General features: G+C 42.2%; 1 long non-coding RNA gene across 1 annotated transcript; it reads right to left on the bottom strand.

The window, feature by feature from the left end:
* Positions 1 to 350: 350 nt before the first annotated feature.
* On the bottom strand, positions 351 to 1675 carry LOC132886316 (uncharacterized). The gene is made up of 3 exons (XR_009654678.1): positions 1506 to 1675; positions 869 to 969; positions 351 to 404 (listed from the first exon to the last, which is right to left on the bottom strand). It is a non-coding gene; the product is annotated as an uncharacterized LOC132886316 (long non-coding RNA).
* Between the last annotated feature and the right edge of the window lie 4302 nt (positions 1676 to 5977).

Below are 5977 nucleotides of genomic sequence, written 5' to 3'. Positions count from 1 at the left end.
CGGGAGCTTTTGACAGTAGTTCGCGAGTTGTTTTTGTTGACACTTGGGCATTTAAAGATGTCATCCCGGGCACGAAACGGAAGAAAGCCAAAGACTGTCCGGGGCAGAAGAAGATTACTTCTTTCTTTTTCAATGTTGACAGACAATTTGTTACAATTTCCCTCTCAGATAGCCTCAGAATGTCCCATTGGAGCATTTTTCAAAGGCTTTGCACGGCGGGGGGCGGACAACCGGCACCATCTCCCCCCCGCTTCGCTCCCTCGCCATGGTGAGCGCCCTCATACTAAATTTTTCTAGAAAAAACCCTGGTCAGTGTGAAGGTCCAGCTCGAGCTCTTTACTGTAGTTCTTCACTGGAACCACAGTGTTGAGAGAAACGCCCAGCTGTACACTCACCTCGTTCATCTACACACACACACACACACACACACACACACACTGGAAAGGTCAGTTCCTACATTACTTGAAGGACCATTAGCGAGTCATTATTCTCTGAAAAAATTAGATGAGCTCGTTATGTCCAGACTGTTCATTTGATAAACAAACACGAGCTAAATAACCTCAGAAATAATTTCCACAGGAAAGATAGCTAATGTTTTTGCCATATCACCCTGTCATGCTCTTCACTGTGTTTAGTTTAAAAATAAAAGAGAAATCAATCCTCATTTACAGTAGGTTTTTTCCTTCTAAATAATAAGCTAAGCTAGTTAATAAGCTGATCCTACCTAGGACTGGTTATAAATACAGTATGTACATCTCAGGTGCCAACCATCCTCACAAAAATGCTCCAAGCAGTGATTTTATGAAAAAAAAAAAGCCAAATTAAAGCTTCCATTCTCCAAATCTGACTTTGAGCAGAGAACTCTCACCATCCTGTAGATGTAACGGCTCTGATAGATGTGTTTCAGATCCTCTCCAACATAAGGACACGCTTCGTCCACCTTCGTCAGCAGAACCATCTGTGGTATTCCTGTAGCGCGCGCGCACACACACACACACACACACACACACACACACACACACAGCACTTTGTGATTTGTGACAGTGCACTGTTTGCATGTCTAGGTTGCATTAACACTGCTGGGTTCTGAAGTTCTAAAGTGGGATATTTCAGTAAATAATAAACGCAGTGTGTTGCTGTGAAACACTGAGTGATTTTGGGTTGGGGGGTGAATAAGGGGAGTTACCACCCCAACGCTGATTATTTTCCTTGAACAGTACGTCCCCAAGTGTTTTATTCTTCTTATACCCATATCAATTTACATTTCTGTTTATTAACGAGCATCATACTTTTTATCTGTTTATAGTGAAATGAGTGAGTCCCTGTTGTCACTGGCATTATAGCAGCTATAAACAGTCTTTCCCTCACCGGTCTCTCTTTATTCTCTCTATTCAAGTTAATAAAACAAAAATACATAGCTTGTCATGTTACTTAAAAAGGTACTGTGTGTGTGTGTTTGTTTGTGTGTGTGTGTGTGTGTGTGTGTGTGTGTGTGTGTGTGTTACCCATTCGCATGGCTTTTGTGCAGAGAGCAGCCAGTTTCTCGATCATCTTTTCCGACAGAAGTTTGATCTTGCAGGCGTCCAGCACATACACCACGGTGTGGATCTTGTCCTTCAAAGTCGGCTTTTCTTAAAAATAAAGAGAATCCGATCGGAGAGGCATCACTGGGTTAACCTGGAGAGAAAGAGAGAGACACAGAGGGCAAAAAAAGTATAAAACTCATGATTTTATCAGCTATCAACATAACGACACGAATGTACCAAAATACAGGGTTTACACTTGCAGTAAGGTGTTTATATATACACACACACACCTGATGGTAATTTGATTGTACAGCATTAATCTTTAATAGAAAAAAAAAACAAGAATTTGATACACAAGTTTGAATTTATTTTGGGTTTTCTGAAATCAACACAGCGTCAAAATTATACATCCTCAATTACACGATTAATTCAGTGGAGCTGAAATTTCCAAAATGTCTTTTAACTCTCCAAGTCCAAGGCCTCTTAACTTCCTGTTAGTGATGATGATTGACTGCAGCTGGAAGCGTCTCTGTGCCCAACATAAAAAGGGTTTGATTGACGTTCACTGGATTGACCAACACACAGTACAGTTGGAAAATCCCAGGAGCTCAGTGCAGATTTGAGAAACAGGATCATAGATTTACACTCAGGAATGTCTCTTGGAGCTGTTTCTAAACATCTGCAGATTCCAACATCATCAGTTCAAAGGAATTATGTAAAGTACAAGTTATTGGGAGGTGGAGCCACTTTGCTGGAAGAAGATCCAAACTGTCCCCATCAACTGAGAGGAAACTGGTTCAGATGGTCAGGGACAACCCAGGAACCACCAAGGCACAGACCTGCCACGAACTGGAAGCTTCTGGAACACTTTGCAGTCAGGGGAGTTTTACATCATCATGGACTGAGGGGCTGCTGCCCAAGAAAGAAGCTCCTGCTCCAGAATCTATACCTTCAAGCTCGAGTAAAGTTTACAGTTGAACACATGGACAAGAAAATGCTTTCCGGAGGAAGGTTTTATGGTCAGATGAGACAAAGATTGAGTTGTTTGGCCACAATGACCAGAGAGACAGAGGAACACTGTACCAGCTGTAAAGCATAGTAGTGGTAGCATCAGGCTCTGGGGCTGTTCTGCTGCCAGAGGAACTGATGCATTAAAGGAATACGCCACCCCCAAATGAAATTGAGTCAGTCCCTGCAGTCCCTAGAGTTGGATGAGTGAGCCAAAGCATTTTGTAGCCGACCCAGCCATTGTCCTGATCTGGAAACGTCCCGGTTAGCTTTAGCTTAGCGTAGTCGCTGTAATCCGGCGTGTCCAGATAGCATTGTCGTTGCAAAAGTGAATCAAATAACTCAAGATTTTTTATAATTATTTCTCATGACCTGTACATTCACATCGAGTACACATATCAATGCAAATTAACACGAAGGGATTTACTAGACCAATTTATATCTGGAACTATGAGATGAGATTTTCGGCCACAGCACAGGCAAAGCACCGCTGCAGGCGCAAAGACGCCATGCAGCACCTGAAAACCCTGGTTTCCCTGGTAACACTGGTGTATTGATGGAAGTTGTGGTGCTGCGTGGTGTCTTTGCGCCTGCAGCGGTGCTTTGCCTGTGCTGTGGCCGAAAATAGTTCCAGATATAAATTGGTCTAGTAAATCCCTTCGTGTTAATTTGCATTGATATGTGTACTCGATGTGAATGTACAGGTCATGAGAAATAATTATAAAAAATCTTGAGTTATTTGATTCACTTTTGCAATGACGATGCTATCTGGACACGCCGGATTTCAGCGACTACGCTAAGCTAAAGCTAACCGGGGCGTTTCTAGATCAGGACAATGGCTGGGTTGGCTACAAAACGCTTTGGCTCACTCATCCAACTCTAGGGACTGCAGGGACTGACTCAGTTTCACTTGGGGGTGGCGTATTCCTTTAAACAAAGAGGATGGAATCATGAAGGACCATCTCATGATCCCAAACACGCATCAGAGCTGGTTGTGGAGGATAAAGAAGGCTAACATTCAGCTTAAACAAGTCCTGATCTGAACCCTGTCGAAAATATGTGGACTGTGATTAAAAGTCGGGTCTTTTCGAGGACATGCACACATTTATCTGAGCTCCATCAATTCTGCTGAGAAGAGAAGACAAATATCCAACCAGAACTCTGACAGAAGCTTGTCGGTGGCGAACAGAAGCGTCTGCTGAAGAGAAACTCGCTCAGGGAGATTTAACCTAATTTTAGATGGCTGTATGTATAATTTTGACCAAGTGTTGATTTCAGAAAACCCAAATTAATTTTTTTTTTTATTATTAAAGATGTGGGTTGTAATCATTCTGCCCCAGAAAACGATCAGTTCAGAGAACCACTGAAAGCCCAAACTGACCATCACAGTCGTGTCTGTGTGTGTAAACTGACTGCATCTGTACACGAGGTTCAGCACAGGATCAGTGGTGTAGCTAAAGAGCTTCTGAGGGTCTAGAACACGAAACCAGTGGATTGCACATAAATATAGCATCACGCACAAAAGTTTACACACCCATGGGACCAAAATTTTAATTCATACCAACTACAAACTCATGTATGTTTAGTTGTTTGGTATCCAGTTAAGATCTTATTCAGGATCCTGTTCAAGATCTTGTTTAAGATCCTACAAGATCCTACTCAGGATCCTGAAGCATATGAGCTAGGATCTTATTCAGGATCCCACTCAAGATCTTGTTTAAGATCCTACAAGATCTTACTTAGGATCCTGAAGCATATGAGCTAGGATCTTATTCAGGATCCCACTCAAGATCTTGTTTAAGATCCTACAAGATCTTTCTTAGGATCCTGAAGCATATGAGCTAGGATCTTATTCAGGATCCCACTCAAGATCTTGTTTAAGATCCTACAAGATCTTACTTAGGATCCTGAAGCATATGAGCTAGGATCTTATTCAGGATCCCACTCAAGATCTTGTTTAAGATCCTACAAGATCTTACTTAGGATCCTGAAGCATATGAGCTAGGATCTTATTCAGGATCCCACTCAAGATCTTGTTTAAGATCCTACAAGATCTTACTTAGGATCCTGAAGCATATGAGCTAGGATCTTATTCAGGATCCCACTCAAGATCTTGTTTAAGATCCTACAAGATCTTACTTAGGATCCTGAAGCATATGAGCTAGGATCTTATTCAGGATCCCACTCAAGATCTTGTTTAAGATCCTACAAGATCCTACTTAGGATCCTGAAGCATATGAGCTAGGATCTTATTCAGGATCCTACATAGGATCTTTTACAGGATCCTGATACTTTTTCAAAATCTTATACAGGATCCTGTTCAAGATCCTATCACTTCCAAGATTTTGGCTCCTTCTAGGATCCTATTTAGGATCCTGCACAGGATCTTATATAGGACCCTATTTCAACTTAGGATCTTAAATAGGAATGTAATCCTGTGCAGGATCCTATTTCTACATAGGATCCTATTCAGGATCTTAAATAGGATCCTGTTCCTATGTAGGATCTTATTCAGGATCCCATTCCTAAATAAGATCCTATAGGATCCTACAGGATCTTACAAGATCCTATAGGATCCTGTGTAGGATTTGCACCAGGGATGTGCCCACACTGATTTATTACATCTGACATGGACTGTGACTGTTACAACCATGACACAACAACAATTTATTATCAGCTAACTCTATAAAACAGTAATTTACAGAGATGAGCACATTAATCTGATGTGAGTGTAAACTATCCTGCAGGATACAGTGATATGAGCTTCACAGTCTGTGCTCTCGTGGCACCAGCAGGGCAATTCTGGACATAAGTGGCCATTCCACTTTCCTCTCATCCTTTGGGTCATGCCAAATATTCAACTGATACCATGATGTTGATATCCGCCATATTGGATTTTACACAATTTTCAAATAGAACATTTTGGGATGGAGTAGCGCGCTCGTGCACACAGCTGCAGTGAACCCGCTTTCATTTTCACTATAACCACTGTTCATCACCTTTGACTATAACCACCGTTCACCTTTCACTATAATCACTGTTCACCTTTCACTATAATCACTGTTCATCACCTTTCACTATAACCACCGTTCATCACCTTTCACTATAACCACCGTTCATCACCTTTCACTATAATCACTGTTCACCTTTCAACTGTCCGCAGCCCCAAAATCAGCAAGTCAACCGCAGCCCTAAAGTCAACAAGTAACCCGCAGCCCCAAAGTCAGCAAGTCACCCGCAGCCCCAAAGTCAGCAAGTCAACCACAGCCCCAAAGTCAGCAAGTCAATCGCAGCCCCAAAATCAGCAAGTCAACCGCAGCCCCAAATTCAGCAAGTCAACCGCAGCCCCAAAATCAGTAAGTCAATCACAGCCCCAAAGTCAGCAAGTCAACCGCAGCCCCAAATTCAGCAAGGCAAACATGGCCTCAAAGTCAGCAAGTCAA

This window comes from Neoarius graeffei, chromosome 1, assembly GCF_027579695.1.
Source record: "Neoarius graeffei isolate fNeoGra1 chromosome 1, fNeoGra1.pri, whole genome shotgun sequence".
Taxonomy (NCBI): Eukaryota; Metazoa; Chordata; class Actinopteri; order Siluriformes; family Ariidae; genus Neoarius; species Neoarius graeffei.
Note: the sequence above shows the minus strand (reverse complement) of the source record. Positions and strands in the feature narration are given on the sequence as shown.